The sequence below is a fragment of the Cupressus sempervirens genome, chromosome 8 (assembly GCF_028749045.1).
Source record: "Cupressus sempervirens isolate cs-2001-9-10 chromosome 8, ASM2874904v1, whole genome shotgun sequence".
NCBI classification, from domain to species: domain Eukaryota; kingdom Viridiplantae; phylum Streptophyta; class Pinopsida; order Cupressales; family Cupressaceae; genus Cupressus; species Cupressus sempervirens.
Window position 1 is genome coordinate 84,279,333 of NC_143125.1, and position 10,511 is coordinate 84,289,843.

Sequence of the window (10,511 nt, forward strand, 5' to 3'; positions counted from 1 at the left end):
ATATTCTATGTAGCTCAATTTATTTGTAAAATATTATATATTGAGGAACATAAGGTATCAATAGATAAACAATATTAATAAGTTACTAAGTTTAATTACTCAAATATTGACACATTATCTAACACTGCAATAAAACTAACACACACTTAACACCTACACCACTAATTTAACATTAACCTAACTTACTAAGAAAATATCCTATAACACACTCTTAACTACTCTAAATAAATAAATTTATACAAATAAAAAACTAACCCACTCCTACAATCTCCACCTAACATAATACAAATCTTATAAAAACTTTATACATTACTTAAATACCAACTAAAACTAACTATTAATCCATAATAACAAACAAACTAACTTAATCTTCTATCCCCCTAACATTTAAAAATTAATCTTAACCATAACTAACCTAACCTAATCCAACCATACCACTACTAACTCCTTAATCCCTACCTACCTAACTTACCCACCCCTACCTTACTCCCTTCCCAAATTCCTTGGGCGGCTCCCCAATTACTCCTCATGTGGCCCAATTGGACTTGGGCGTTTCCCATGGCGCAGGTCTTGTCCCCCCCAAGGATGTACACCTATGATGGGAGAGGGTGCAGGTTTGTTGAAAATGCCCAAAACAAGACTTTCCAACCAAATCACATTGAAGGTGGGAGGTGACTAGGACCTAACACCATTCCCAAGCATACGAACACATCCATCTCATGCCCACATTCAGGTGCATGTTAGCAAACAAATATGAATTCAACGCATGGGGCAAGGGGATAGTAAAGGTAAGTGGGTAGCTTAGGAAAGTTTGAGGAGAGATAGGATAGGGGTAGTTTATTTAATTTATGTATTTTCTTTTGTTTTGGAATTTAGTCTTATTTTTATTCTTTATTTATTTACATTATTATCATCTATGACTTTTATAATTTCATTCCTATAGTTTATATTTATCTAATGACTGTTATAGAAATTTTTGAATTAATTCCTTTCCTCATGCATTAGTAGAATGCTGTAGGTGCCTATTTTTGGACAATTTTTTTTTTTTTGTAAGGCAAAAGTTACATGGTTTTAATTTCAACTTCCTAGTGATGTTTAGGACCACTTTCAATAATTTTAAGGGCAACTTGAGAGGCAAGAAGAATGTAATCCAACTTACATTTAAATCTAATGATTTATCGACATGTCCATAAAGCAATTAATCATATCTAAATGTGGGTTAATCCAAGGACTATGTTTGCAAACTAATTTGCACCTGATCTCATATTGAAATGTCACAAAACACCCGTAGAGTAATATACTTTCATTCTTTCCTCATTTATACAATTCCAAAAGGGATTGATTTTATTTTTTTCTATAATGTAAATCAACAATTAAATAGTCACGTCCTTTAATTTTTTTTAATAACAATAACCATAATGGGAGGACCATTGAAACAATACAATAATCAATGAAATATTTCTCCTATTTAAGGGACTATCATTTTCTTTTTCTAAACAATAGTGGGCAAGCCACTTCATAATTATTTTATTCAATCATCTGATTCAAGGACTCCCTCGGGAAAGAACTAGGGAAGAAAACCTGAGATCGTAGTCATTTCAACAATAAGTTTAATAATAACATTTTTACAATAGGATCTTAATCTTGAGGAGAAAACTCCCAACACATTTAAATTTAAATAACAACTTTTAATTTCCTGCTTGGCTCCATAACAGGGTAGCCATTACAAAATCTGAAACACATCAAGGTAAACATGGAGAGGACAAACTGACCGGGAGACAAACAGATTTAACACGATGACAAAATCAAACATTTACTCCCATCCAGGTTTGCACAATAGGTTTGTCATTGAACTAGACTAGAGAGAAGGTTCACAACACCATAACAAATGCCCTTTCAAGGCTAATACCACAAGAACTTCCGTTCTTTCACATATGCCCTTTCGAGGCTAATATCACAAGAACTTCTGTTCTTTCACTTCTTAATTTTCCATAACACAAACATGGTTTGTACTAACAAGTAGGGGCCCATAACACCCTACTCGCTCCCTCTCCTCGTCATGAGGAGAGATTTTGTACTACTAGAGTCCAACTGAAGCCCTCCTCCCGTACATGACCACTTCTGCTCTATCTGAGGGTGAGTAATGCCAATACAACCCATACAATCTCTTTGAAAATCAAAAGAAAAATACTAAGGAAAATATTTAAGGAAAACCCATTTCAATCCCTCCCAAACATGTTCATCAAACACACGAACATGCATATGCAAAGAAAACTACTTAAGAATGAAATACAACATGAACAAAAAGAGCTTGAAGGATTCCTACTTTCACAATAAGGTTATGGTAACTGAAATTTGAGATGAACTTCCCTTACTTCTCCTTCAATCTTGAATTGCTCTCTAAAACTAGAGGTTGGGCGAACAACCTTTCACCCTCAAATTTGCCTCTAAAGGCTCCTAACTCAACCACTTACAAAATGCAATAACTCCTCCACTTGACTAAGGTTTCTAGAAACTTCTAACTTAACCTCACCACTAAAGAAAACTTCAAGGTGGAGTTTATCTTATCAAACTCATGATGAAACTTCAATTTTCGCGATAAAGCAAAAATGAGATATTTGGGTGGACACCAAAGTTAATGAAAGGAGCTAGAGGGGTGGAAAATGCCCCCAACCCATACATATACCCCCTAGGTACTTAGTTTTCATAATTTTTGGCCTCTAGGACTATTTAATGACTTGTTAAAATGCTTGAAATATTTGGACGTTCTAAAAATCTTAAGAACACAAATTTATCACTAAACCCTGATTAGGGTAATTAAGCCTGATTACCCACTAATTAGTATTAGTTCACTAACCTAGTCCAACTCAGATTCTTAGGTTACTCGGCTAACCCTAATTATCATGCTGAAATGCATATACGAATCACGAGTGTCAAGCGACACTATAAAATCACTGTTACAATACATTAACACTTAACGATTACAGAATGATACACACATTCAATTTACAATACAAATACAATATGAGACAACGGGGCTGCATCTTTCATTAGACTTGACCCTGGTTTCACAAACTGCACATAAGGTCAAGTTTCGATTCTCCATTAGATTAATCGACTATAATCCTGCACACATCAATAGTTTGAGAAAAATCATATATATATATATATATATATATAGAAAATCACATTAATTCAAAACAAAATATTGGAATAATCATCATTAGGCATGCATATATTTAAACATCATAAACATTGTCAATAGGGCATACTGAGCTATCTGAATGCTTATAACCTAATCATTAAGGTATCATAATTAACATCGTCATCATAAAGTCAAACACCTTGTACCATCGTTAGTAAAAATTAATGTTTTAAAAAGTCGAGGTGATGTAGTAGTTCTCGAATCATTGAGTATTTAAAACATGAATGAATCAGCTGATCTTAGTTTCTATTAGGACATTTAAACCATAAGACATTACTTCATATCCATTCTAATCTCCTATAACAGATTTAACAGGGAAATTCACATTTAGTAAGTACATACAAGGAGGGACCTTACATTATAGTTTTTCTCTTGAGGCAAGCAACTTTCTTATTTGTTTATCATTGACAATATGTCTATAGGTGGGAAATGGAATGGAGATTAATTAAGTGAAAGAAATTAGAACAAATGCAATCTATCTAAAGTCTAAGATGGAAGTACATAAAAGCCCCAAAAAAATCAGATGATAATAAAGTTGATGAAATAATCAATCATTTACAAATTATATTTGATAAAATGAAATAACATTCTATTGCTACAATTATAAATTTATAGTGTTATAAAAGTTAACTGTTCTCCCATTTAAACATAGCATGTAGGTGAAAGTTGTCTTACACCTTTTAGCCCATTATTTTGAGAGGAAATGTATTGAGCCTTTTAATTTTCTAAAAAATAAAAAATGATTATATTCTTCCGAAATCAAAAGAAACATCAAATCGAGCAATTACCATGTAATTTAGTAATATACTTTTTCCTAAGATCATTATAAACTTTTGCACAATTAAATCAATTAATTAAAAAACTATTAAAATTTATTAAAACATAAATTATTTTGTAATTGAAATGATAAGAAGTTTTTAAGGTCAACAACAAATGCCATTTGTTCTCAAATATAATTCTCTTAAAAAAATTATAATATATAAAACTTTTTAATAATTTTTAAGATTAATTTTTTTTTCAAATTATAGGTATGATTTATTTAAACAAAAATCTATCATTATCTTTCTTTCTTTATAATAATTGAAAAATCAATAAAAAAACAAACAAACAAATAAATAAACACAATCAATCTTAAAAAAATTCTTATACCAGAATATGAAAAAAACACTATCTTTTGTATAAATTGTATCATTGATTAAATTTCAAAAAAAAGAAAACACAACGATTTTAAAAAAATTTCAGCATTTGATCTTCATGATCTGTATATTTTGTGATCACAAACAACAAATTTTTTGAAATTTTTTTGCTTGTTTTTGTGAATCTGAAAAAGAATCATGTTTGACTTTTTGTTAAAAATCTTTGATATTTAATTACGATAATACAATAACTTTTATATAATACACATAGAACTAGTGTAGAGGTTTGATCCACCACTAGGAAACCTTTTGGTTGTTCATTCACTATAATAATCGAGCTATAATTTGATCTTGAAATGTATAAAGTTTGCACTAGCTACTTAAGCTAAATTTACATTAGAATAGAATAAATACCACACAAAATATCATGTCACACACATTATATTGAAAATATAGAAAATTTGGATCCCCTATTTTATAAAGTGAAATGGCAATAAGTTAGTACTTAAGTTACCACTCAATATCTAAATCATTGCTTTTCGAAAGAGCTATTAAGGCACAATTAGAGTGAATATCACATGCCATTCCAGTGTGTATGTTCCAATTCCTTAGTGCCTAACATTGAATATATTTCATGCTTATCATTTCCTCCAACAATATACCCCTTCAAAGCGTCAGAGAGCCTATATATACAATATTTGTTGAAGCTCTTTTGTACTAAATGAACCTTTTGTAATCGAGTGTTGTAAATATCTTAGTTGGTACAATTGCAGATTTCTTACTGGCTTGGTACTAGTACCCAAGATTTTCATTGATGACATTAGTACAATTTCAAATTTTGCTCTTGAATTCGTATTAATTGTAACAGTGAATCAGCATTCCCGTTCTCTCCAAATAATTGCATCCTTTTCGTGGAAATTAATTCAGGATGATCTGTTACACGTAAATCTGGCGGCGAATTTGAGTCCTTTTTGAAAATCCCTATGGAGATTTTGGTAAGATACTGATAAAAGTTTCCTGCTGTTTGTTTTTGTAATGATTGAACACGCAGCAGAACAAAAAGGCAGCTTAGGTACCAGCTCTTTTTTTGTTTTTTGCGTTTCCGTATTTTGTATCTTTGCGTTGCAAATGTTGAATTCCTTGCGCAGGGGATCTGATCTTATAATTGTTGTTGAAAGCCCTTGCGGGGGGGTCTGATTTTTCGTCTTTATGTTCCAAAGCCCGTTGCGTTTTTTGATTGCTTCTGTGTTATCAATTAGGATTTAGGAGAAGAATGGAGGTTTATTTAAAATCGGGGTTTGCAGTTCTCGAATTATGAATTTGTCTCTCTTGTCAGTTGGCAGAACAGTAAGCAGTGAAGGGGCATTTTAATCGTCGCTTAATCAGGGTTTAGTATACTTTTTGGTCCATCTTACTCTAGGAGTCGTGATGCAGGTGTGTTTTTTCCTAACTAGTGAATTTGGATTGTAAAATAGCAGATGTACAAGTATCAAAACAATAAAATGGCATTGAAGAAGAAAGTTATTTATGAATTGGATTTTTGTTTGGAAAACTGTATTACCGTGTGGGAATTATATATATGATTAAGGAAACTGGGTACTGTTGGAGAGAAGCTCGATCAGTGATGTTGGTTTGTTGTTTTGAATTCTCCAGGTGTAGGTTGAACTGCAAGCCAGGTTCACTGCCGAGGCAGGGCACAAGATCGGTATGCAGTGTACAAATTTCGAAATATGAAGGTACAACACAGCCTCCGCCTTTATGTTTAAGCCAGTGATGGCTAGTAATCGAAAAAATTAATATTAATTTCATAATTGAATCGCTCATTGATTACTAATCACGAGCTATTTTACCAGCACTATGAATGGCAATTGATTTGAAGGGATTTCAGTTAATAGGAAGGGATCAGAAATAACAGAATAAAGAGAGAAAATTTTCAATCCAAATTACATATTAGGCTGATTTTAAAATTAATCATCGCATATTAGAAAACACAAAAACTTGATGAATGAAATTAGGTTTCGTTTTCTAGGTAAAAGTATACTATTATGCAGATCCTAGGGCTAAAAGAAAGCTAGTGAATGCCAGAAAGAGAAATAGGAGATAGAAATAAACATTTTTCCCAAAACTACAGGGTGACTTGCTAAGAAAATTTAATCATTGTACATTAGAATGCACAAAATTTCTGGGAAAGAGATTTTGTTTTATAGGTAGAGAACTATGATAATTTGCAGACATTAGGGCTTAACAACAACATAGCGAATATATGTCTGTTCAACTGCCTTGGATGTTGAAAGACACTGAGGGCAAACATAAGTTATTAGCCAGCACATAGCTGCCTATAAAGTAAATGAAACAAATCTTCATTGCACTAAGACATTATTGCACCTAAGATTTTTAGTTTTGAAGATGGGACGTTTTCTTAAGATGGTTAGTGGGATTCGAGAGGCGATCGTTTCAGGCTCCTCACTTGTGCCAACAACTCTTTAGTGTGACTCAGGTCGTGAATTGATTGCCAAGTGGTGTCTCCTCATGGGCTGAATTCTTAGCTTATAAGTAGAAGTTAATATTCATTATAAATTTCTATTGACAGTGTAAGAGATATGATGCAACCCTGTAATTAGTCATCATCATAAAAAGACATTCACCCAATCTTATCCAAAGGCTTGAGTTCTTTACAGAGTGAAAGGCAATGATAGAGTCTGCGTAATAGTTTCTTATTGGGAATTTGAGATGTTTAGAAGAGTGGTAGGGAAAGTAAAAAGGATGACAATCTTCTACTTGGAGCTGTGAGCTGTAACCTACTTTTATAATAACAAATTTCCATAGAGAGAGACCTTTATAGGGTTTATGGTCACTTATCTGCTTAGATGCTGAACGCTAGAGTGGAAAAGAAACAAGTTATATTTTTCTTGCAAAGATGAACTACCATCCATCAAAGCTGTAGTGTTTCTTTTAGAACCATGATTATTTACTATAGTCTGAGAAGAGTAAGCAGAATATTGTACTGAAGCAAATATGCCCAGGGATTTTTATATCTGCATTGAGATTGTTAGAAGAGTGTCCCCAAATTGCAATCACAAAAGCGGACTTGGGTTCATTTGCAGGAGATAAATTGAGAGAGTTCCCAGCTTTCAGGATCTTTAGTTTAAATGATTCTAATTTCTGACCCCTGAATGACCCATGGAATACCTCTGTAAGATCTTATGTTGCTTAAATTTCAAAACAGCCAAGCATAAGAGATGACACAAACTTAGGCCCATGGGCACCGTCTATGGTGCAACTTATATGCACTGTTTTCTCAGTATTTCACCTTTTTATATATGGACTTAAAGACTATTTAACACTGCTATGGGTGCATATAAGTTGCAAGAGGTGCCCTAGTGCAAACATTTAGAGCATCTCTTAGTTGTAAAAAAATCCTCTACAAGTTGCTGTCAATGAGAGTTTGAGACTCTAATTCACTAATAATATAACCTCACTCTTCTGCAATGGTTAAGCTCTCTATTGGTGCTGAATTGCTATGCTTTAGAATGACCTAATTATTTTCGAATGGAAGTTGAAATCTGGTTCCAAATTCAACCGAGCGCATTGACATGGTGATAACTGTGATGGCTATATTCATACTTAATCAGCCATTCTACTATTCTATTCTATTACTTATAGCTCATTCTTGTGAATAGAAAGAATGAGAGTAACTTAATTGGAATGTATGGAGTTTTTGAAATAGAATACATTAGATTTGGGATAGAAGTGTTTAACATTTATTTCTTGTATCTCACCCCACTCGGCCACCCGTCATTTTCCATGTTCGAGGAATCAGGGATGCTCCATATTTAGCAAATAAGTCTCTAATTCTGTTGACCTCGTTATAACAATGCGTAGGAGTAAGATCTGGATGCTGGGGAAGGTTGAATGCTGTCTAGTATGCTAACAGTGTGTCAACAGGAGCTTATCTCACTGGCATTGCAGGATAGTGTCACCTTCCATTTGAAATGTTTTGGTGTTCATCAATAGAGAAACCTTGAATACATATATTTAGGTAGTGATTTCTACCTCGTTATTCATGTTTTTTGGAAGGCATTGCTATAATTCCACATGAAGTTCCTACTGGCATTGGAAGAGACCCTGAGACCAACCTATACAAGGATTTCTCTTAGCCAACCTGTCCAAATTGAATTTACCAAATTGCAGTTGTGGGATCTTTCATTTAACATTCTACTGCAATTCCTCATTTCAGAATTTATTAGTTGGGGGTGGGAGAGCGATTCAATAAGAATCTAATTTCTCAAGTATCTCTCACAGTGTAATGAGGGTTGAGAACCTCTTTCTCAATCTCTGAGATCACTGCCTTCAATTCTCGAATATGCAATTTTCCCAAAGAAGGAATCTCTCACAGCATAAAATGAAAAGCTGATACATGGCAGATTCTTGTGTTTCTCCAGTTCAGATCAACAATGGAGCTGCAAGCTGCAAGGTTTTGACCTCGAACAAATCTAGTTTGTTCCTTCTAGGGCCATTGGCTATGTTGTGACTTAAGAGAGATCTGTTTTAGACACAAAATGATTCCATTAATGCTATATGTCGTTGAAATATTGTTTTCAAATATTTGTTAATTTTGGAAATGGATTTACCCTTTAAGCATTGACGTCATTTATAAATATATTCCTCATTTTAGTCTGGAGTTGGTGATATAAACGAACTTAGCATATCTTTTATTTCTCAGAGAATTTGAATTGTGAATATACAAATCATTATTTAATTGTTGAACATTCTCTCAGTTGTGGGGATAGATTGAGGATGGTGTGTTTGGAGTGAAACTAAAGCCCCCTGATGTCATTTTTTGGCTGACTCGAAAGTTTGTATTTCATAGGCAAATTCCTGTTTGCAATGCATGAATTTTTCTACCATCTAGGGCCAGGTTATTTGAGGAGTACAAAGAGGTCCAGAGAGATAAATCTCTGGATTCGGATATAAAACTTTCATGCAATTTTAAAGGACAGGTCTTGTCAAGGTGAGGTTCTTTTTTTGCCAGTCATGCATTCTTCTATTTGGTTGTCTTAAGTGATTCTTAAACTTGGTATACTGGTGAAGTTGAATGCTTCACAAAGAGCTCACCAGGGATTAAGTCTTCCTGAGTGCAAGGCTCCGACATCATAAGGGATGAGGCCGATATCGTGCCCCGGGTGATTATGACGGCGTGGATGCCCCTCAGTCCTTGGCTCTAAGCCAAAGAGGTCTCAGGCACGTGCGGGCCCGTATTGGGTTCCTAAAACTGTTTCGTGGTGGCCTTCGCTGGTTGGTAGCTCGCAGGCTTCGTGCCTCGCTGGGCTTCGCAGGTCTGAACCCTCCATCAAAAAAAAAAAAACAGTCTAATATAACTTGCCATGATGCTGCCAGATCAATAACAGTATGTGCCAGCTCTAGAGGTTTGTCACAAGAACATTGGTCTAGAGATCATTTCAAGCTGTGTTTATCCACAGCAGTTAATTTCAGTTAATTTCAATGCAGTCTATTTATGCTCCAGATTTCAAATGCTTTTCATATAGGCAAAAACCAGAATCTTGACTTTTGTCTATTTCCTAGGACTTACGGTATTTCTTTGAAGCTATTACATCTTGTAACAATGTGCAAAGTTTTGAAACAGATGTGTGAGAGAAATTCAGAATTTTTATTTTGTCTATTGCCCAGTATTCTACTGAATTTATTTCAAGATAATATAATCTTATATGATCGTGATTGTTTCAACCTCCAAACAAGATGGAAGCGATATGCCTCAACATCTTGTAAACTGCCTGGAACCCAGCATTGTCTCTAAAATTTGCTTGTCATGCCATAGTTCTTTAATGGCTCAGTCAGAAGCGAACAGTCCCTTAAACTGTGATCTTGGTATGTAGAACTTTGATCATTAAGATCATTAATGTACATACATTTGAATGGAAGGTTTTTGCAGTTTACTACTTTTTGTTTTTCAATATCTATTTTGGGCAATCTCTACGATCTAGTGATAATTTTAGGGTACCAATCAATAACCAGGGTGTATACATGGTTAGCAGTCGTGCCTAACAGGAAAAATCATGTAAATTTAATTTCAAACGTATTTTTTATATTGAGTTTCTTGAAACATAATAACACCATCAGTGGTTAGTAAATGCTCGAGTATATTTCTCTGT

General features: G+C 33.9%; 1 long non-coding RNA gene across 1 annotated transcript; it reads left to right on the forward strand.

Moving 5' to 3' along the window:
- Nucleotides 1–5,086: 5,086 nt before the first annotated feature.
- Nucleotides 5,087–10,026, forward strand: LOC149541744 (uncharacterized). The gene is made up of 4 exons (XR_016355158.1): nt 5,087–5,413; nt 5,601–5,775; nt 6,001–6,077; nt 9,120–10,026. It is a non-coding gene; the product is annotated as an uncharacterized LOC149541744 (long non-coding RNA).
- Nucleotides 10,027–10,511: the final 485 nt, after the last annotated feature.